General features: G+C 40.0%; 1 pseudogene; it reads left to right on the forward strand.

The window, feature by feature from the left end:
* The first annotated feature begins 5,869 nt into the window (after positions 1-5,869).
* LOC130034156 (uncharacterized) overlaps positions 5,870-24,245 on the forward strand; it is a 41,724-nt pseudogene continuing 23,348 nt past the window's right edge.

The raw sequence follows: 24,245 nt of genomic DNA on the forward strand, positions 1-24,245 counted from the left end.
GATTTATATTTTCCAAAAGGGTTTTAGAATTCCTCTGTTCCTTTTTTTGGATGGATATTTAAGTTTTTGATTGATTGAGGTACTTTGATGTACAATATTGTTAATGATGATTTTTCATGCACATGATTCAAATACCACATATTTCACTAGTGTGCTCACCTCCCTCACTCATGAATCCCAATGCCCCTCTGTCTAACCTCCCTACTCATCACAAACTTAGTTTTGTGGATCAGTTTTTTTTGTGTTGCCTTTGCTTTTTTCTTTCTAACTTTATGTGTATCTTTAAGTCCCATGTATAAGAAAGATTATTTTCTATTTATCCCTTTGCTTCTGACTACCTTCACTCAGTATGATATCCTCTAGTTCCATATCTGCTCCATCTTGATGAGCAATTCAAAATAATCCAGGTGCCAAACAAGCCTATTTTGGATGACAAATTCTACCCTGCTTCAATTTCTAGTGGTTTGTGTACATGGTTCTAATTTCTTTTAACGTCCAGAGGACAAACCCACTTTCACCTTGGTCATTAGTTATATCATGATAGTTGTTAATGAAATGTTGATCCACTGATAAGCCTTGTGCATATATCCACACCAGGACTGGGAAAAGAGATCCAAGAACATAAAAATATTAACATGAAAAGATATTTTGACTCCTGTGTCTTTACAATGATACTCACAATAGTCAATAATTGGAAATAACCCAAGTGTTCAGAAACAGGTGAGCAGATAAAGAAACTGTGGTACATATACAACAATACTGCTTGACAATGAGAAAACAAGAAAACCTGCAGTTTGTCGAGACTTGGATGGAACTGTAGAGTGTCATGCTGGGCAAAATGAGTCAGAGAGAGAATGACAAATATTGTATTATCCCACTCATATGGAGTATAAAGAAACGGTGCATAAACAATAGCCAATGGGGGGGGGGGGAAGAAACTTGTACTCCAAAGTGGCATCAAATCTGTGCCCTGCAGTCTCTATAAATGTCAGATTAACATTTTTCTATTAATTAGAAGCTTTTCAACACCATCCTTCAATTAAACTAGTTAACAAAATATAGTCTTTGCCAAATTTGTGGATTGAGTCTATGAATATATTGGTTATTTTTATTTTGCTATTATGAAACATTAGTATTGAATATGGTACTAATTTTATTTTTTCATTATTTGGATTATTAGACTTATAAATATAGGTTGTGCCTATGTTGGTAGTATAATGTAGAGTGGATAAAAAGTGACTATTATTGAGAGCCCAGGACCAAAAAAGGGCATAATAAACAACTTTTTTGTTTTCTAGCATAACATGATGGTTTAGTCACTGAAGTAACTATTATCATGTTAAGTATAGCAAGACAGCCTGAGAATAATAAGTTTATTATAATACCTCTTTTCAGTAACTTCAATACTAGTATCAGTTTCAGGAAAATTTCAACTTCTTTATGGGAATCAGCCAAATTTTGAAGTTTTATAGGGGAAGCATGCATCTGTTTAGGATTTCTTTCACTTTTACAGCCATCCGGTAATCAGCTGCACTTAAACTGGCCCACTTGTGTAGTGAAAGCCCATCTAAATTTCCCAGTTTAGAAGGAGTAGTGAGCTTCTTCTGGGAGGTCCCTTCAGGCCCTTTTTGACTTACCTAAGGATGTCTGAGGAATAGAAAAAGTTTCAAGTATTGAACATCGCTGTGAGCAGATATAGTTTAATCAGGAAGAAGTGATTTCAGACCCAATTTCACAGGTCTCTTCAATATTGCTTATAAGAGTTAGTCAGTCTAGCTTCCTTTTAGTTTTGTTGTTTTATGGGACTACATCTGGTGGTACTCAGTGGCTACTCCTCACTCAGGTCTTGCTCCTGCAAGTAATATGGAGACGATGTGGTCCTGGGAATCAATCCCGGGCATCACACAATAAACGTATGTGTGCTTAGTCCATGAGGCTATCTCTCTGGCCTTCATTCTAATTCTCAACAAAGTTGGTTGTGAATCCCTAGGTCATTTAAAACCATTATACTGCTGAATCTTATTCAAAGAGTTTGTTAGAGTTCGAGACATCCATTCAACTTGATGTATGATAACTTTTAGGTATCAACAAACATTTTTGTAATTCCTGGACATCAGCGGACAGAGAACATTTTCCTTTGTGTGATTCAGTAGACTCTTGGATCCCCAAAGTGGAGATAATGTGCATAGAGTCTTTCCCACTGCCTGTAAATCTACTTTGAGGATGGAAAGATTTTAGACCAGAGGAAATATACCTATAATCAAATAAACAAAAAATTTCCCCAATTACACTCAAGACTACTACACCCCACTCCCCCCCCACACACACAAATATTCCACGCTTTGTAGAAGGTGATACTTTCCACTTTGGGAGACTCTGCTTTAGACCACTCAAATATCAAATATAGCACAAATTGACAAATGTCTTCCATAGAGATTAGTTTCATGAAAACAAGTTCCTGGTAAAGTTGGTTGGGGGAAATTTTCTGCTATAATTTAGAATTAGTCTGTAAAGAACTCTGTTACAAATAACAAATTGATTTGTTTAGAATAATATCATTGTTTTGATAGACCTAGGGAGATATCTAATACCTTTGAAAGCCTCCTTTTCACTTAGATAATTTTGTTGACAATATAATCACCAATTTATCATATAGACACTGTTGTACAGGACTTATTTTGGTAGGTAACTCCTCTAGTCTAGTCAAATTTCCCTTACTCCCTTTCAATCTACCTGTTCATTTCTCTTTGTGATGCTTATTTTAGCAAATGAACAAAAGCTTATTGTATTAAAAGTGAGGCTTCTAAGTGTGGAATGTGTTATGGTTAAACAGTAACTTTTGTAGATCTTGTGGCAGAAATCATTGGCATTAGAAACTGTACTGGAAGGTAAGGCTCTGACATGAAACAAAAGGGTAGAGTACTAAATTTAATTCTTTAAATTATATTTGCCATTTTTATTGATGTACCAGGAACTAAAATACTGTTGGTTACAGTTTTCATGCATACATCATTCCAACAGTATATGCATCACCAGAGTGCTTACTTCCCTCCATAGTGTCTTAGGACCTCTCCTAGCCCTCTCATGTAAAGTCAGTTATAGAAAAAATATCCAGTTCCATTGAATTAGGCTCTTTTTTCTTCTCATAATATATTTCTTTAGGTTCCACGCATTAGAGAGATTTTTAAAATTTACCGTGTAGGTGCTAACACCTACAAATGTGTAGATGAATAAAACTAAGTTCTTGAAATTCCATAAAATTGACTTTGTGGTAGAAAATATTAAGTATATTCATTTATAAGTAAAAAATTATAATGAAAACCTCATATATGCAATAAAATTACCTAAGTAGAATATTAATGACATATTATTTCATTGTTAAAAAGTATAAAGTTCCTTAACAACCTAGGAATAAATAGAGCTTTTAGAATCTAGTATAGAGCACTATAAGCACCATAAATGAATGTCATACTCCATGGGAAAGTGCTGAGAAATTTGTCTTTTTTCTTCTTTTCCTCCTCCACACTTTATTTAAACACTGTGGTTAACAAGTTGTTCATGATGATTTATTATAGGCATTCAGTATTCCAACACCAATCTGACCACTACTGTCACCTCCATCCACCACTGTCTCCAATTCCCAACCACCCCTCAAGCCTGACCCCATGCAGGCTCAATAACTTATTTTATATTGCTTGTTACCCAATCTGGGCTCACAATAATTTTTTAAATTTATTGAATCACCGTAAGAATAGTCACAAAGACTTTCAGTTCAAGTCTCGGTCAGGTTATATAATGATCAAACACCTGTCCCTTCACCAGTGCACATTTTCCACCAACAAGAACCCCAGTATACCCCTCTTCCACCCACACCCCGCCTGTGTGGCAGATTTCCACTTTACTCTCTCTTTATGTTGATCACATTCAATATTACGACAAAAGACCCAACATTATTATTTGGGATTTTCCCCAACATTCAGACATGCCAAAAAGACATCATTAGATAATTTGTTTTCTATTGCTGATTATGAAGAGCATATGATGTCATGTGGCCACAATAGTGGCCACGTGAATTTGGATTTCTGATATTTTAGTAATAAACATAGAGGGATTACTGCCAAAGGACCCTGGGTTCTGAGATTAGTTTGTGTGCCTCTGGGATCATGGTCTTTCAGAAGTCAAAGAAATCAAAAAGGTGTTTGAGGGTGGCAACCTGGAGCATTGTCATGGCAGGGAGCAGGGCTGATTCCATCCCCATCCCACGAGGCCTCACGTGCCTCATCAATGCAGTCTCATACCTCGCTGTTCATTAAGCTCTAATCGATGCAGGCCACCATGCCATCGCTGCAAGGGGGGACAGGTGGAGGGATAGACACCCTTCCCCTCCTAGGGCGGCATAGCACCATAGTTAAATGCACAGTCCAGAAGCATTTCTGTTGTGCATTATATTTTGCTCAGATTTTCCTACCATCATTCAAGCCTGTTTTTCAGGGACAAACGCTAGATCATTGGCTTTCCATTGATCACTTTGCGTATCAGGAAATGTAAGTGGCCACACAGTTCGGAAAATAGTCCTCATACCTGCACACCAGAGCCATGCTTGTAGAAGCTCATGGTAGCTGGGATTCCATCTGGGGAAGGCGGGGAAACAGCACCTTCCCCATCTGGCACCTCCCGGTAATATCAGCTCAGTGTGGAGCCTGGAGAATTCTCCAGAAGTTGTAATAATTTATTTTGTATTGCTTGTTACCCATCTGGGCTGGAGCAATAGCATGGCTAGTAGTGCTGATCTTAATTCGATTCCTCCATCCCTCTCAGAGATTCCAGCAAGCTACCTAGAGTATCCCTCCTGCATGGTGCAGCCGAACAAGCTCCCCTTCGCATATTGATGTGCCCAAAACACTAACAAGTCTTACAATGAAGATGTTACTAGTGCCCGCTTGAGCAAATCGATGAACGATGGGAGGACAGTGATACAGTGCTATAGTTACCCATAAATGGCTAACAGAATGATCAGAAAATATTTCCTCAGAATAAATTAGTGAGCATTGTATATCACCATCTGGATATTAGTTCCTTGTCTGAAAGATAACTAAAATATTGTTATAAGTTAAGCTTCTGTGTTAATATTTTTGTTAGTCTAGATTGGTTGGCTTATACATTACATCTCATCCAATCTGGTGTGCTATTACTGGATTGTTGGTGTAGAGTTTGGAGATGTTGCATTCACAGCTGCATACTCCAAGAAAGGTTACAGTTTGAAAATATCTTTTAATTGAATCACCATAAGATACACAGTTACAAAGTTGTTCATGATTTGGTTTCAATCATACAATGTTCTGACATCCATCCAATGTACATTTCCTACCATTAATATCTCCAGTTATCCTCCCACCTCCCACCTCCCACATCTCACTGTCTGTCTGTCTCTCTCCTCTTGATAATTATGGTTTGCAATACAAATACGGATAGCTATCAGTTGTGTATTCGATCTGCCAAAACCAGTAATTACAATGGGTCTCATTCACCTGACCCTGAAGGCTTCACCGACATGGCAGCACTGAGAAGGATGAGAAAGGAGAGGCCGATAAAATCTAAAGGCCAAACTAGGCTGCCACAACGAAGGAAGACAAAAATGCTCGTCAGTACTTTCAATGCATGTACGCTAGCATCAGATGCATCCATCGAAGACCTGATGGTACAAGCGCGAATGATCAAGTACAACATCATTGGTCTGACCGAGACAAGAAGGCACGAATCTCACCATGCCATTTTCAACAGTGAAGAAGAACTGTTCCTCGGAACATGCAATAAAAGAGGTGTCGGAGGCGTCGGTGTCCTTGTCAACAAAAACTTGGCCAAGAGCATTGATTCATTCGAATGCCTAACAACCCGAATCGGACGTTTACATTTGAATAGATGTGGCTCACTGCCGGCAGATTCTATCTTCGTTGTCTACGCACCAACATGTCATTATGATGAAAGAGAAATCGAGAAGTTCTACATGGAGCTGGAGAAGTTCTATAAAGAAGACCACACCTTCTACAAGATCATTGTGGGTGATTTTAATGCCAAGATAGGACCGAGAAGATCAGCTGAAGAACTTCACATCGGGTCCCATGGCCTAGAATGGAACGAAGAGGGTGAGAGACTGTCTGAGTTCATCATGTCGACCAAGACCATCCATGGAAACTCACTGTTCCAGAAGGTAGACTAAACGTTGGACATGGGAGTCTCCCAGTAGACGATTCTACAACGAAATAGACCGCATCATATTCAATCAACGGTTTTACCTGACCAATGTCGCTGTTGTCCCAAAATTCCGAACGGGATCAGACCACTGTCTCCTTCGTGCAAAATTCTACTTCACAGAGCAGGGAGAAAGGGCTGCAAAGTTTAAAAAGAGAACTCCCAGAATGACCACCAACTGGGAGCTCTTTGGCACTATTGCGGCAACATGGGAAGATCCCATTGTTGACAACATTGATAAGGAATGCGATCGACTGGTTCAGCACCTCCATGAATGTGCGAGGAATGCCAAGAGAGAGATAGCCACAAAAAAATGTCTGTCTTCGAAAACGCTTGAGCTTATCCGCCAGCGTGGATAAGCTGCCTCAGGCAACTGCAAGCTAACGTCCGAGCTCGCAAAGCAGTGCAGAGATGCGATCAAGGAAGACCTCAAAGAGAGAAGAGCAGAAGTACTGGTAGATGTGGAAGAAGCCGGGAAAAGTATTCATAACGCCCGCCTGTCCTTCGCCAACTATAAGACCAAGATGACTGCCCTCCGACGTCCTGATGGATCTATCACATCCTCCAGAATGTCAATGGAGAAGATTATCCATGACTTCTACTCAAATCTCTTCAATAGCCATGTCCACTTGCTGACATACCAAATTCCACAGGATGGATATGTTGTTCCCAACATTCTCCCTTCCGAAATCCGACACGCCATTTCATCGGGAAAGAAACGAACAACACCCGGCACAGACAAGGTCAGACCTGAACACCTGAAGAACCTGCCGTCAGTACTCATCAATACACTGGCTCGGCTCTTCACACACTACCTGTATGAATGCAAGGTTTCATCCCAGTGGAAAACCAGCAGGACCATACTACTGTTCAAGAAAGGAGACATCCATGACATTGGCAACTATCGCCCGATCTGCCTATTGTCTGTCATCTACAAGTTGTTCACTCGAGTCATCCTAAATAGGATTGGCAGAACACTAGATGGAGGACAACCATGCGAGCAGGCTGGGTTCCGCAACGGATTCAGCACCATTGACCATATCCACACGATAACCAAGCTCATTGAGGTTTCTCAGGAGTTCAAGATGCCACTCTTGTTAACGTTCATTGATTTAAAGAAGGCCTTTGGTTCTGTTGAGACGGAAGCGGTCATTGAAGCCCTAGCCAATCAGAGCTTTCAAGCCCAATACATCAAGATCCTCCGTGAGCTGTATTGCAAATTCACTACCAGGATCTCACCATTCTACAAAGAAGTAATCATTGATGTCAAGAGAGGGATTCGGCAGGGTGATACCATTTCACCGAAACTCTTCAGTGCCACCGTCGAGAACATCATGCGACAACGGGAATGGGAAGGAATGGGAGTGAAGATAGATGGTTGGCAACGACACCACCTCCGCTTTGCTGATGACATTGTTTTAATAACACCAAACATCAGCCAAGCGGCACAAATGCTGTCCAACTTTGACCATGAGTATGGAAAGGTAGGACTATAGCTGAATCTTACGAAGACAATGTTTATGAGAAACAGCCTTGTTCCTGATGCCCCATTCACTCTCAATGAAACTACCATCTCTGAATGCAACAGCTATGTGTACCTAGGTCAAGAAGTCGACATGACAAATGACCTGGCACCTGAGCTGTGCAGGAGGAAGAGAGTGGCTTGGAACACCTTCAAGAGCGTCGAAGAAATAGCTAAGAGGACAAAGAACCTCCAGCTCCGGGCACATCTCTTTGATTCCACTGTTCTTCCTGCATTAACATATGTGTCAGAGACCTGGGCCCTACTCAAACAGGATGAGAATGCTATTTGGGTCTCCCAAAGAGGAATTGAAAGAGCTATGCTTGGAATATCATGTTTCATTCAAATGAGAGAAAGAATCCGGAGTTCCAACATCCATGGACGGTCAAGAATCAGGGACGCTGTCTCATTTGCCAAGGTGTCAAAAATCAGATGGGCTGGTCATGTAATGAGATTTAAAGATGACCGCTGGACTAGAGCTATTACCGACTGGATTCCACAGGATGTCAAAAGACTGCGTGGCTGCCCACCTACCAGATGGTCAGACTTCTTCATCAAGATCATAAACGACCGGTTTGAGGCTCTTCATGTTCCTAGTGTGAACAGATGCCATTGGGCTGCACTAGCACGCAACAGAGACAAATGAAGACGTTACTGGCGCCCGCTCGAGCTAATCAACAACTAACGGAAAGTTAAGTGATTAAGTGAGTAATACAAATACTGAAAGGTTATCATGTATATCCCATTATCTACTTTTCATCACTCAGTTCTTGTTCATATTTATCATTTCTAACTATTTTTGTCATAGTGATCTCTTTATCCTAAACCCTCTTGCCTCCCTCCCAATACTTGTGGATGGCTTGTAACTGTGGACCAGTCCTGCTGATTTCTGTTTTTTTCTGTCCTTGGGTATTAGTACTTTCAATGCATGTATGCTAGATCATTGGCTTTCTTCTACTGTCATACTATGCTTTATTATATCCCACAAATGAGAAAATCACAGGATTTTACTGGTCAGTCCAGCTGGAGTTAAATGTTTTACATAACAGTGGAGGTGATTCATGGTCATGACTACTGAGGCCTCCAGAAGTAGAGGGAAGTTGGGGAAGTAACCCATCCCAGTTCTGTGATGGCATAGAGATTTCAGCCACAGGGACCCAAGTACCTGAGGTTTCAGGAGTGTTAAATTCATTGTAAGGCTGGTAGTCCTGATGCGATGGAGTTTGACACAGGCATGATTGTGGCTTTGGGGTATGGAATTGAGAGCTTGCGGGGCTTTGTTTGGGTGGATGATGGCCCTCTCCCAATCTGAGAGTGTGCCAGGTATGTGTGTCCAGAAAGTTTTGCAGCTTGTTGATTTATTTCTAGATTTATTTTTGAATCTCTGGAACAGGCTAGTAAGGATGAGCTTACATGGTGGCTGAGGTGGTTCATGGGTGTGACACTGTCTTGTCTTTTAAAGAAGCTCATGTAGCTTCTGCAGAACTGGTTTCAAGACTATGGATTCCTTAATCTGTTCCTTAATCTGTTACCTGTCCCTGAAGCTTTGTATATTTCTTTTAAATATGGACGATAGTCTAACTGGATAGAGTATTCTTGGTAAGATGCTCATTTCGTTGAATTTTTATACTATAAGCCACCATTCTCTTCTGACTTTTAGAGTCAAATTTGATAGACCAGCTGTGAATCTTTTTTAAAAAACTATTTAAAGAATCATGATTTACAAATCATTGATAACTTGAGTTTTTGGCATATAATATTTTAGCACCAATCCCACCACCTATTTACAAGTTAATGAAGGATGTAGGATAACACTGTTTTGTCCTTCCTGCAACAACCAGTGTCAGATTCCCTCAACCACTGCTCCTATACTTACAAAAACACCCCCAACCCCCACTTCACTTGCTACCTTCACAGGCATGTTACAAATTTTGGTGATTGCAGCTTAGATTTTATGTTTTAATTTTTGAGTCTGTGCTTTGGATTCTCACACATCATCAGGAAAAACAAAACTTTGACCCCTGTTCCAACATTATTTCCCTTCTATCCTATTGCTTTCTATCCTTCTCTGCCCCTTTCCTCCCTAAACTTTGCTGTGAAACTTACCAGTTTTCTTTATATTTTAGGCCTTTTTTGGATTTTGCTTCTTTCATTATAATTTTATTGCATCACTATGAGATAGACCCTTACAAAGTTGCTCATGATTGGATTTCAGTTTCTCAGTATTCCAACATTCACCCCCCACATCTTATTATCTCATTCCTACTTTGGACAAACTGGCAGGCTACTGAATGTAACCTGCCCACAGGGCAGAGTCTGGCAAACTCCCCGTGGCGTACCCAATATGCCAAATACCAGTAACAATAATGGGTCTCATTCTCCTAACTCTGAAAGAGCCTTGAATATGGCACTTTTTAAAAAAATCTCAGAGCTAGGACAAAGGAGACTTTACTGGGGCCTGTTCGACGCAATCGACGAATAACAGGATGGTTGTGATCGTGATCGTGATCGTCTTTTGTCATTGCTACTATAATTCTTGATGAAAAGACTTCCAGAATTTCATGGTCATTGAATAGAAAACTTTACATTAGTCACTTTTGTTTGAATATGTGACAGATCAGTAAACATTATAAAATCTACACGTGATTATCAAATAAAACAGTCAGCACTTTAATGTTTTCTTCTGTTTCTATGATATACTCATTATAATACATTTAATTAGAATTTGGTAAAAGTGTAGAAGTTTTAGGAAATTCCATCTTTCGAACACATAATTTTAACTGGTTAAGAATACTTGCTTCTAGCAGTTCTGACAGTGAACCAACAAATTCTGGGTCCTGTGCAGTTGTATGATAATTAATCCCACATGTGATCCAAATGTGGATAAGCCAAGTGATTCAATGTAAGGGACTTAGTCTTTTAATAATTCTGGTGGATATCACCATAGCTCAGAGATATCCAGGTCTTCCTCTTGCCATGACATCCATATTGGTTTTAACACCAAATTTAGAGTATAATTTTCTCTATATTCAGAAACAAATAAATGGATTTCTTTCCAAAAGTTGGAATTCCCTACCAATAGAGGAAAGACTAAAGTTAATTTAAATTGTTCAAAGTGTCTTGTCATTCTATCAATCAAATGAGAGGATCTCTGTAACTATCATGACATTGACTTAGCCAATGTTTTCCTGATGTACAAGAGCTACAACTACTGCCAGCAGTACCATAGTAAATCCTAAAATTATTTAATTAGTGTTTTATTTTGGTAGTGGGAGATTTTATCTGAAAAACTGAGTAATCGTTTTAAAGTTTTTATTAGTGAAACACCATGAGGTACAGTTGCAAACTTACAAATTTTTGTGCTTGGGTTTCAGTTATACAATGATCAAATACCCATCCCTCCACCAGAGCCCATTTTCCATCAACATGGATCCCAGTATCCCTCCCACCCCCATCTCCCCCATCCCACCCTGACTCTGTGGAAGGGCATTCCCTTTTGTTCTCTCTCTCCTTTTGGGTGTTGTGGTCTGCAAAAGAGGCATTGAGTGGCAATCATGTTCAGTCTATAGTCTACTTTCAACATGCATCTCCCATCCTGGGAGGATCCTCCAAACACCCTTTATTTGGTGCTCCCTTCTCTATCTGAGCTGCCCTTTCCCCTAGCCTGCCCGGCTGGACTCTAAGCCATGCAGTAATCCTCCTAGTACTGATCTCGGCTATTCTTGGGTAATAATCACCTATTTTGTTACTTTATGTCCCCCAGATGAATGCAATCTTTTTGTGTCTATCCCTCTCTTTCTGACTCATTTCGCTTAGCATGATACTTTCCCTGTAGTACCACTTGTATGTAAATATCATGATTTCATTTTTTCTAACTGCTACATAGTACTCCATTGTGTTATGTACCAAAGTTTCTTTAACCAGTCATCTGTTCTTGGGCACTCAGGTTTTTTTCATATTCTAGCCATTGTAAAGAGTGCTGCAATGAACAAACAAGTGCAGATGTCACTTCGAATATACTTTTTTGCCTCTCCGGGGTATATTCCCAGGAGTGGTATTGCTGGGCCAAATGGTAGCTCAATTTCTAATTTTTTCATAATTGTCCATACTGTTTTCCAAAAGGGGTGAACCATTTGACATTCCCACCAGCAGCGAAGGAGGGCCCATTCTCGCCACATCCGTGCCAACACAGGTTGCTTTTGTTCTTTTGAATGTGGGCCAGTCTCTGTGGTGTGAAATGATATCTCATTGTTGTTTTGATCTGCATCTCCCTGATGATTAATAATGTAGAGCATTTTCTCATGTGCCTTTTTTTGCCATTCGGATTTCTTCTTTGAGAAAGTCTCTGTTCATTTTGTTGCCCCACTTTTTGATGGGGTTGAATGTTTTCTTCTTGTGGAGTTCAACCAGTACTTTGTATATCCTTGATATCAACCCCTTGTCAGATGTGTATTCGGGGAATATCCTTTCCCATTCTGTAGACTGTCTTTGTATTTTGGTCACTGTTTCTTTTGAGGTGCAGAAGCTTCTTAGTTTAAGATAGTCCCATTTATCTATCTCTGTTTTCACTTGCTCGGCCAGTGGCGTGACATCTTTGAAGATAACATTAGCTTCAATGTCATGGAGGGTATTGCCAACTTTGTCTTCAATGTACCTTATGGATTCCGGTCTGATGTTGAGGTCTTTGATCCATGTTGATCTTACATTTGTACATGGTGTTAGGCGGATATCTAAGCCCAGTTTTTTGCATGTCGTTGTCCAGTTTTGCCAGCATCATTTGTTAAAAAGGCTTTCCTTACTCTGCTTCGCATTTCTTGCCCCTTTATCAAAGATTAGATGATCAATTGTTTGAGGGGAGATGTCAATATATTCAACCCTTTTCCATAGGTCTGCAGCTCTGCCTTTGTTCCAATACCATGCTGTTTCATTTATTACTGCTTTGTAGTAGAATTTGAGGTTAGGGAGGTTAATTCCTCCCATTTTCTTTTTCCCAAGAATTGCTTTAGCTTTTTTTGGGACCTATTGTTCCATATAAATTTCAGGAGTGTTTGCTCCATTTCTTTGAAGAATGTCATGTGTATCCTAATAGGGATCACATTGAATTTGTACAGTGCTTTGGAATGTATTGCCATTTTGACAATATTAATTCTCCCGATCCATGAACAGGGGATATTTTTCCATTTCCTCGCGTCCTCTTTTATTTCAAGATGCAGTGTTTTGTAGTTTTCTTTGTACAGGTTCTTTATTTTCTTAGTTAAACTAATAACTAGGTTGTTGATTTTCTGGCGTATAATTGTGAATGGGATTGTTTTTTTCATGTCATTTTTTTTCTCTCACTATTTGCGTATAGGAAAGCCATGGACTTTTAGGTATTGATTTTATAGCCTGCAACTTTACTATACAAGTCTATCATTTCCAGGAGTTTCTTGGTAGAGGTTTTAGGGTTCTCTAAATATAGTATCATATCATCTGCGAGTAGTGAAAGCTTGATTTCTTCCTTTCCTATTTGGATGCCCTTAATCTCCTTTTCCTGCCTAATCGCTATTGCTAGTATTTCCAGTACTATGTGGAACCGTAGTGGAGACAGTGGGCATCCTTGTCTCGTCCTTGATCTTAGGGGAAAGGCTCTCAGTTTTTCCCCATTGAGGATGATGCTTGCTGTAGGCTTGTGGTAGATGGCTTTAACTATATTGAGGAAAGTCCACTCTATCCCCAATTTGGCAAGGGTTTTCATCATAAATGGGTGCTGGATCTTGTCAAATGCTTTCTCTGCATCTATTGATATGATCATACAATTTTTATCATTTCTTTTCTTGATATGATGGATTATGTTGATTGATTTTCAAATGTTAACATATCCTTGCATCCCCGAGATGAATTCCACTTGGTCATGTTGTATGATCTTTTGGATGAGTTGTTGAATTCTATTTGCTAGTATTTTGTTCAGAATCTTTGCATCCATGTTCATCAGGGATATCGGCATGTAGTTTTCTTTTTTTGTGGTGTTTTTATTTCCTTTTGGTATTTAGAGAGATATGGGCTTCATAGAAACTATTTGGGAGAGTTTCTGTTTTTTTCAATTTCCTGGAAAAGCTTGAGAAGGACTGGCAGTAGGTCCTCTTTAAATATTTGGAAAAATTCGCTAGTGAATCCCTCTGGACCCAGGATTTTGTTTTTGGTGAGACTTTTGATTACAGTTTCATTTTCCTTGATGTTAATAGGTCTATTCAGGTATTCTATATCTTCTTGACTCAGATTTGGGAGATTATAGGAATCCAGGAATTTATCCATTTCTTCTAGGTTCTCTTGTTTTGTGGCATACAGACTTTCAAAGTAGTCTCTGATGATCTTTTGTATTTCTTTGGTTTCTGTTGTGATATCTCCATTCTTATTTCTGATTCAGTTTATTAGGGCTCTCTCTCTCTGTTTCTTTGTGAGTGTTGCTAGTGGTTTATCTATCTTGTTTATTTTCTCAAAAAACCAGCTCTTGGTTTCATTGATATTTCAGATTATTTCTTTGGTTTCCATGTCATTGATTTCTGCTCTAAGTTTTATGAGCTCTTTCCTTCTGCCTGATTTAGGCTCTTTCTGTTGATCCTTTTCTAAGGTCTTGAGCTGTGAAGTCAAGTTGCTTATCTGCATTCTTTCTACTTAATCACTTAATCACTTAACTTCCCGTTAGTTGTCGATTTGCTCGAGCGGGCGCCAGTAACGTCTCCATTTGTCCCTCTTGTGTGCTAGTGTAGCCCAATGGCATCTGTTCGCTCTGGGAACATGAGGAGCCTCATACCAATCATTCATGATCTTGACGAAGAAGTCTGACCATCTGGTAGGTGGGCGGCCACGCGGTCTTTTGACATCCCGTGGAATCCAGTCAGTAATAGCTCTAGTCCAGCGGTCATCTTTAAATCTCATTACATGACCAGCCCATCTGATTTTTGACCCCTTGGCAAACGAGACAGGGTCCCTGATTCTTGATCATCGACGGATGTTGGAACTCCGGATTCTTTCTCTCATTTGAGTGAAACGTGATATTCCAAGCATAGCTCTTTCAATTTTTCTTTCTTTCTACAGTCCTAAGATATGCTTGCAGAGCTATAAATTTTCCCCTTAATACGGCTTTCGCTGCATCCCATAAATTCTCGTAGCTCGTGTCTTCATTCTCATTTGTTTCCAGGTACCTTTTGATTTTGTCCTTGACTTCCTTCCTGACCCACTTGTTGTTCAGCTGTGAGTTGTTTAGTTTTCAGGTGTTTTATTTGGTTCTCCGTGTCTGGTGTGATTCACTTCTATCCTCAGTGCACCGTGGTCTGAAAAGATTGTTGGTACTATTTCTATCTTCCTGATTCTATTGAGGTATGTTTTGTGGCCTAGCACATGGTCCATTTTGGAAAATGTTCCGTGCGCACAGGAGAAGAATTTCTTTGTGGGGTGTAAAGCCCTGTATAGGTCTAGAAGTCCTTTCTCTTCTATTTCTTCATTCAAAGCCAATGTTTCCTTGCTGAGTATTTTTCTTGTTGATCTATCCAGAAGTGATAAGGTGATGTTGAAGTCTCCAGCTACTATTGTGTTGCTAGCAATGTCCTCCTTAAAATCTGTTAGCCTTTGCTTTAAGTATCTAGCTGTTCCTTCATTAGGTGCGTATACATTTAAGAGTGTGATTTCTTCCTGTTGTACTTATCCCTTGATGAAGAGAAAATAGCCTTTGCTATCCCTTCTAATCTTTTTCAGCCTGAAATTAATGTTATTGGATACTAGTAGGGCCACTCCAGCTTTTGTGAAGGAGCTGTTTGCTTGCAGGATTGTTTTCCATCCTTTAACTTTGAGTCTGTGTTTGCTCTGATTGTTCAGATGAGTTTCTTGTAGACAGCTGAATGTTGGTTTTAGTTTCTGGGTCCATTTTTCCACTCTTTGTCTCTTGGTAGGTGCATTTAGACCATTGACATTAAGGGAGATTATTGTCATGGGGTTTTGTGCCATCTTTCTGTAGGAGCTGGTTGTGTTTGTACGTGTTTTCCTTCTTATCTTACAGGATCCTCTTTAGTCCTTCTTTTAAGTTTGGTTTTGAGTCTATGAAGTTCCTGAGTTGTTGTTTATCTACAAAGTGGTGTATCATTCCATCGAATTTGAGTGAGAGTTTAGCTGGATAGAGTATTCTTGGTGAGGTGTTCATTTCATTGAGTTTTTTTTCACTATATCCCACCATTGCCTTCAGGCTTGTAGGGTTTCCTCTGATAGGTCTGCTGTGAATCTAAGGGGTGCTCCTTTGTATGTAATTTCCTTCTTTGACCTTGCTGCTTGTAATATTTTGTCTCTGTCCACAGCATCCATTGTTCTGACTATGATATGCCTTGAGTGTTTTTTTCTGGGGTCTCTTTTAGCTGGCTCCTTGGATCTGGATTTGTGCATTCCTTAACTCTGGGAACTTTTCAGCAATGATTTCTTTTACTGTAGCTTTTTCATTGGGGTTGTCTCCCTGTCCTTCTGTTACTCCAATTATTCTAATGTTGTTCCTCTTGGCATCATCCCCTAGGTCTCTGATTCTCCTTAGGGCCATTTTGAGGTCGTTTCCTATTGCTTGTTGTTCCCTATGAGATTTCTGTTGCTCATCTTCAAGCTTGCTGATCCTCTCTTCAGCTGCACTTATCCTATTGATAAGGGCACTTACTGACTTTTTAATTTCATCTACTGAATCCTTTATTTGTGACACTTATTTTTGTAGCTTTTTTATTTCTGCTCTCATTTATTCCTGTATTTTCTCAACTTCTGTTCTATTGTTTCTTTCATTCCTTCTTTTAGTTTTCTGAATATCTCTTCCATTGATTCTTTTAGTAGATCCTTGAACACCCTCTGCATTTCATCCTGGAATTCTTTATCGAAGAGTGCATAATTGTGGACAACCTCGGTTGAGGATTCGGGATTCTTTTCTTCTTATTATCCTTGTAGTGGAGATTTGCGCTGTTTCCTCATGTTGTTTTGGTTGCCTAGAGGTAGAACCCTGAAATCACAGGTATTGTTCCCTCTTACCGTGGGAAAGGATTTTGGATAAGGTTGGTCGATGTTAGCCACCCTTCTCCCTTTCTAGAGTCCAACCTTCTTCTCAATCAGGCATTATTCTTTGTTTTAAAACCAACATTGAGTGCTTTGGAGGAGGTACTTTTTAGTATTGAGGTTGTACAGCTTATTTCATACTGATCTTTTGTTAGAAATAGAGTAGGCGATTGGGGTGTTGTTGTATTGTAGTAGAGGTCGTCAGAAATTTTTGGTCAGTATTAGGCGACAAAGTTGTGATGAAAGTCCTGAGTGCTCGAATTGGGAAATATAACTGTGGCTGCCCAGGAGAAGGCCACGCCCACTTCTGGGCGGCCATGCCCCTACGTAGTGGCCACGCCCCTGTCCTGTCCCAGGGTCACTCACACCCAGGATCCTGGAATGGAGGAGGGGCGATGGACAGTCCCACAGAGCTGCGGCAGGTGTCCCCTGCTAGAAGGTGTTGGGTTCAGTGGGAAAAGGCGCAGGGCTGGGGGGAGGAGCAGAGATCCCAGCTTGGGCTCCCCCTATTCACCTGGAGAGGAGGGGCCGATTTAGGTTATGGACAGTCCCATGGAGCTGTGGCTGGTGTCCCCCTCTGGAGGGGAGGGGCCGATTAGGTGATGGACAGTCCTACAAAGCTGCAGCAGGTGTTCCCTCCTGGACGGTGTCGGGTTCAGCAGGAAAAAGCGTGGGGCTCGGGGGGAGGACTCAATTTCTAGATTTTTGAGAATCGTCCATACTGTTTTCCAAAATGGCTGAACCAGTTGGCATTCCCACCAGCAGTGAGGAGGGTCCATTTCTCGCCACATCCATGCCAGCACTGTTTTCTTTTGTTCTTTTGGATGTGGGCCAGTCTCTGAGGTGTGAGATGGTTTCTCATTGTGGTTTTGATCAGCATCTCCCTGATGATTAATGATGTAGAGCATTTTCTCATGTGCTTTTTTGCCATTTGGATTTCTTCTTTGAGAAAGTTTCTGTTCATTTTGTTGTCCCATTTTTTATGGGGTTGGATGGTTTCTTCTTGTGGAGTTCAACCAGTACTTTATAAATTCTTGATATCAACCCCTTGTCAGATGTGTATTCGGTGAATATCCTTTCCCTTTCTGTAGACTGTCTTTGTATTTTGGTCACTGCTTCTTTTGAGGTGCAGAAGCTTCTTAGTTTAAGATAGTCCCATTTATCTATCTCTGTTTTCACTTGCTCGGCCAGTGGCGTGACATCTTTGAAGATAACTTTAGCTTCAATGTCATGGAGAGTTTTGCCAACTTTGTCTTTAGTGTACCTTATGAATTCTGGTCTGATGTTGAGGTCTTTAATCCATTTTGATCTTACTTTTGTACATGGTGTTAGGCAGAGATCTAAGCTCAGTTTTTTGCATGTAGCAGAAAAACTGGGTAATTTTTACTCTACCACACTTCACAATAACGATCACGATCATCCTGTTGTTCATCGATTGCCTCGAACAGGCACCAGTAACGTCTCCTTCGTCCTAGCCCTGAGATTCTAAAGAGTGCCACATTCAAGGCTCTTTAAGGGTTAGGAGAATGAGACCCATCATTGTTACTGGTATTTGACATGTTGGGTATGCCACGTGGAGTTTGCCAGACTCTGCCATGTGGGCAGGTTACATTTGGTAGTCTACCAAGTTGTGCAAAGCAAGAATGAGATAATAAGATATCACACAGCCTCAAATGCGGCCGTGCACACCCTGGAGCTGGGTTTTACAGTCTCTGGGTCTTGGCCATTGATGGCATTACATGGCGCCAGGTTGGCAGTTGGTGGCTGTGACCCCCGCCTACTGGAAGATGGAGGATCTGGGTGGAGGATGCTCAGCCCCGATCTGAGCAGGCTTGGAGATCTCAGCCCCGGGACCCTTTGTTCCTCTGCCATTACCTTCATGTGTGTGGAGAGTGGTCTCAGCATGATTGTGGCTGGTTCTGGAGGTCTTCGTCTGCCACTCACTTAGTGGAATTTAGTTGACAATAGATATCTCAACCTTTTTTTTCAGTTTGTGAATATTGTAATTTTCTCTTAAGACTGTAATCATCTGTGAAGCCAAGAAGGCATCAGTCTTGTATTACACTTTAATTTGTGACACAACAATGAAATAATATGTGTATTTAAAAAAATACAGATCTGGGTGTTGAATAATACTTTGGTATATATTTACGTGAATAATATAAATAATCTCTGTGTTGAGTAATATAGGTCTATATTTAAACAGATAATACAAATAATCTGTATATTGAATGATGTTGATCTGGTGGGACAAGCTTATTTTCCTGTGACTAGACAAAATAGGAGAGTTACAAAGTATTTTGAAATCTAACTTCCTTCATAGGACTTAATTTGGACTCCTTCATAAGTAAAAGCAATCAAGAAGATTACAGATCAATTACAGTGATAAAAATTATTTTGCAGATGTTTATACTAAAACTAGACTAGTTGCAGGGTTAGGAGCTACACAAGTGAACAAAACAGAAAACATATACTTCCTTTTTTTTCTTTTTGGGTCACACCAAGCAATGCTCAGGGGTTACTTCTGACTCTGTACTCAGGAATCACTCCTGGTGGTGCTCAGGTGACCATATGGGATGCTGGGAATTGAACCCAGGTCGGCTGCGTGCAAGGCAAACGCCCTACCCACTGTGCTATTGCTCCAGCCCCAGAACACATATACTTCTTAAAACACTGTACAAATGTGCTGTATTTTACCATGTAGTCATTACAGATATATGTCAGTTTTGGGGAGAAGAAATTTGGGTTTGACAATTATGTAAAGCTTTTTTCAAAAGACTATAAACCAATTTTCTAAACTAAAAAAGAGGATTAATGAATATATGGTGGTGACAATAATGTTAAATATGGTCTATAGTAGTAAGCTATTTGCATCTAATTTATCTGTTTTTTTTTTAGTAGAAGTGTGTGACTGTTAAAGGTTTAATGCACTTTTAAATGGACTCTTCTTTCTCTCCCTTACATTTTGAGATAAAGGATATTGTTTTACACAGGACCATGACTTATTCTTTTGGTAATCTATTTTTATTGGTTCTTTATCTTAAATTAATTGAGTATTATTCTCAAATAATGACACAAGGCAACTCATCAGTTTGCATGAACTATAGTACATAATAACCAAAACAGGTTCCTTTTCTCAAGTGAGCTCAGTAGATACTTCATCTGGACTACAGAATAGGGCGGCCTTTAATTTGCACAGCAGGTCTCTACCCAATAGGTTTACAAGTGAATCAGGAGAAATTAAGAAAGCATGTTTCTCAGTCAGAACACCAATCTGTATGGGAACCACCAAGGAAAAGAGCAATTAGAGGCTGACATGAAATACCAACAACTTATATTGATCTATCACCAGATGCAAAGTGAGAAAGTTCCAAGTTAATTGCAAGTTAAGTAGTACAGTATTTACCAGAAATAACAAGAGTATGTTTGCCAGAGCAAAGTTATTGAGGCATATGGTTTTCCATTTACTACCTCTGAAATTTCCCCAATCTGTCAATTTTGAGCCAATTTTCAATTATTTCCTTTCTTGGGATTTTGAACTTTCGGGCTTTCCTGATTCCCTTGTTCTTGCTACTTTTGCAAAGCCCCAGAATCTCTTTCTACAATCTCTGTTCCAATATGCAGGCTTTTTTCAGTAATAAATACAATTTCCCCTTTTTCCTTTACTTCCTTAATAGATTGGCCCCAATAGGCTCTTCCATTTGGTAAATAGTTTGAGTAAGGTCCAAAGCAATAGTATAGTGTGTAGGGCACTAGCATACAGCTGACCTGGGTTCAATCCCTGTCAGTACTTGTGGCTCCCAGAGCCCAACTAGGAGTCGTTCCTGAATGCAGAGACAGGAGTAAGCCTTGAACACTGTTGAGTATGCACACCCCACAAAAAGAAAAATAGTTTAAGCAGTTAACACTTGTATCACTTGTCATCTTGTTGTTCATCGATTTTCTTGAGTGGGTGCTAGCAACATCTCCATTAGTCCCTGTTGTGTGCTAGTGTAGCCCAATGGCATCTGCTCGCTCCACTCCATTTGACCCTTTGTGTGCTAGTGTAGTCTAGTGGCATCTGCTCATTCTAGTAACATGAAGAGCTTCAAACCGTTCTTTCAGGGTCTTGGTGAAGAAGTCTGACCATCTTGTAGGTGGGCAGGAGGTGTTCTTTGGATGTCCTGTGGAATCCATTCAGTAACAGCTCTATTCCAGCGGTTGTCTCCAAATCGCATTACGTGTCTGGCCCATCTGATTTTTGACACCTTTGGAAACAAAACAGCGTCTCTGATTCTAGATCGTCTACTGAGGTTGAAACTCCGGATTCCTTCTTTCATTTGAGTGAAGCATGATACTCCAAGCATAGCTCTTCTGATTTCTCTTTGGGAAACCTGAATATCATTCTCATCCTGTTTTCATAGGGCCCAGGTCTCTGAGGCATATGTTAGTGCAGGAAGAACAGTGGAGTCAAAAAAATGTGCCCAGAGCTGGAGGTTCTTCATCCTCCTAGCTATTTCTTTGACACTCTCGAAGGCATTCCATGCTGCACTCTTCCTCCTGCGTAGCTCAGGTGCCAGGTCATTCATCATGCTGAGTTCTTGACTTAGGTACATGTAGCTGCTGCATTCAGAGATGTTTGTTCCATTGAGAGCAAATGGAGCATCAGGAACTAGACCATTTCTCATGAACATTGTGAGATTCAGCTGTAGTCTGACATTTCCACACTCATGGTCGAAGTTGGCCAGCATTTGTGCTGCTTGGCTAATATTTGGTGTTATTAGAACGATGTCATCAGTTACGTGGAGGTGGCATAGTTGCCGACCGTCTATCTTCACTCCCATTCCTTCCTATTCCAGTAGACACAAGACATTCTCGAAGGTGGCACTGAAGAGTTTCCGTGAAATGGTATCACCCTGCCGAACCCCTCTCTTAATGTCAATGATCACTTCCTTGTAGAATGGGGAGATTCTGGTGGTGAATCCATACTACAGCTCGTGGAGGATCCTGATGTAATGAGCTTGAGCGTCCTGTTTGGCTAGGGCTTCGATGACTACTTCAGTCTCAACAGAATCAAAGGCCTTCTTTAAATCGATGAACGTTAGAATGGCATCTTGAACTCTTGCAAACCTCAATGGGCTTTGTCACCTTGTGGATATGGTCGATCATGCTGAATCCTTTTCAGAACCTAGCTTGCTTGCGTGGTTGTCCTTCTTCTAGTGTTCTGCCTATTCTATTCAGGATGACTCGAGTGAATGACTTGTAGATGATAGATAACAGGCAGATCGGGCGATAGTTGCCCATGTCGTGGATGTCTCCCTTCTTGTACAACAGAATGGTCCTGCTTGTTTTTCACTGGGATGGAACCTTGCATCCAGACAGGTTGCGTGTGAGTAACTGAACAAGTGTTTTGACGAGTACTGGCAGCATATTCTTCAGGTGTTCAGGACTGACCTTGTCTGGATTGGGTGCTGTATGCTTCTTTACCGATGAAATGGCGTCAGTTAATTTTTTCCTTTTCATATCTAGAATTGGGTCACTGCTGAGTTGAATCTGTTCTTGCAATCTTATAATCTTCTCCCTTATTCGATTTTTTATGGTTGACAAGAGATTCAAGACAAAGGTGAAGAGGATAGATGGTGATTTTGATCTACCCTTGTAATCTAGCCAGTGAATTTTGAGAAGATAACTGGGGACTTGTCTCTTGATATATTTTGTTATTGTCTTCCTGTTCACAATAGTGAACAGGCTTCAAGTATGACCTATCAGCAACTCCTCTTGAGAGGTTTATCAAGTTCTTCATTTTTCCACATTTGTAGTAGGTCCGCTTCCCTCAGTAATTGTATCTGATACCAGTGTGGTAGGTCACTTTCTAGTATCCAACATAGTTTCTCCATTATCCGAGTGATGTTTTTCACTGTGGCAGTCACTAGTGGAGTTATAAACTAAAACAATTAAGTAGAGTACCTTTATGAGTCTTCCCTGAAACACAAAAAGAGCTAGTGAGACAGGCACATAGGTTTCTTGGGAAACCTGGCTAATTTCCCACTGGCAATATTTTCACGGGTGATCTTAATAGGTAGGGCTGGTTTTCCTTCTACTGACTAAAGAAAAAGCTAGACATGTATGGCACTTTGATTTCTTTTCCTATGTTGATATTTATCAGACCTGTCATTGCTTTTAATTCTTTTTTTTCTGTGGTCACTACAGCTAGTCTCTCCTGCTGTCATCATCTGTTGTGACTATCTTTTTTACCATTTTTATTGAAGCACATTAACAATCCTGTAATGATCATTTCATGAATATATTATTTCAACAACACCCTTACTGGCGGTCTTTTATCCAAATTCTCATTTATTCCCTAATCACACCTATCTTTAGCACACCTATTTTCCTAACTACATGTCTTGTGTTTGTAAGAGAATTCAGGGGTGAGACATGAAGTGGACACCAAGTAGGACATGAAGCATACAAATGAGTCTTGACCAAGACAGATGATTTCTTTATACAGAGGAGAGGGCTATAGAAGTTGTGTTTTTTCACTCTTCTTGCAATATAATCTACTAACACATAAAGGGAGCCAGTTATCTAAAAGATCCTTGCCTCTTTTATTAGGTATCAGTTTACTTATTTGTTTTCACTTTCTCAATATTCTCTTCTGTCATAAAATACTTCTGTGCCTTCCCCTGAGAATGATAGTATCCCATAAATACTAGTAAGTCTTTTGAAAATATGTTAGTTTCTCAAAATTAGTCTTCAGACCACTTTAAGACAAGATTTTCATATGTATACCATTCAAAATGTGTCGAAGGTATTAGCAATTTTAGAGAGAGACCTTCTGGCAACATTTCTCACTCCTCTCTCATATTTTGCCACCATAAAGCTAATTGTAGTTTTTATGGTGTTCTAGAACTAATCTCATCTCACATAATGAAATCTTGAATTTAGAGAGGGTAGTTCAACAGGCTACTATTACAAGAGTAGAGCATTATAAAGTAGACTTCCCCCCAATTATTGAGGGTCTTCTAACTGATTGCTGTGAGGTCACAAGATCTTCACCTGATCTACCTAATTTCAGAATTGCCAGATGGAGCCTATCTTCATTGCTAAATTGTTGGGGAAGCAGAGATAAGCATAAAATTCCCGGTCAACCTAATAAAACCTTTCAATAAAATATAGAAAATAATGAAATACTCTTATTACTTAATAATTATTAAATCAGGCATTGACTTGCATGACAAGTTGCTGAAAATGACCGAAACAAAGCTTTCACCCTTTGTATACATGTTAAATCCATAGCGCACACATTTATGTTTTAAATATGTCAATCCATTTACACACGTTAATTGTATATATCTAGAGGAATAATAAAATTTCTCTTATTACAAGCAAGAAATTTACACCTTGTAAATTGATTCCCACTGATTCTTCCTGTTGTTAACTT

This window comes from Sorex fumeus, unplaced genomic scaffold (genome assembly GCF_029834395.1).
Source record: "Sorex fumeus unplaced genomic scaffold, SorFum_2.1 ptg000058l, whole genome shotgun sequence".
Lineage (NCBI taxonomy): Eukaryota > Metazoa > Chordata > Mammalia > Eulipotyphla > Soricidae > Sorex > Sorex fumeus.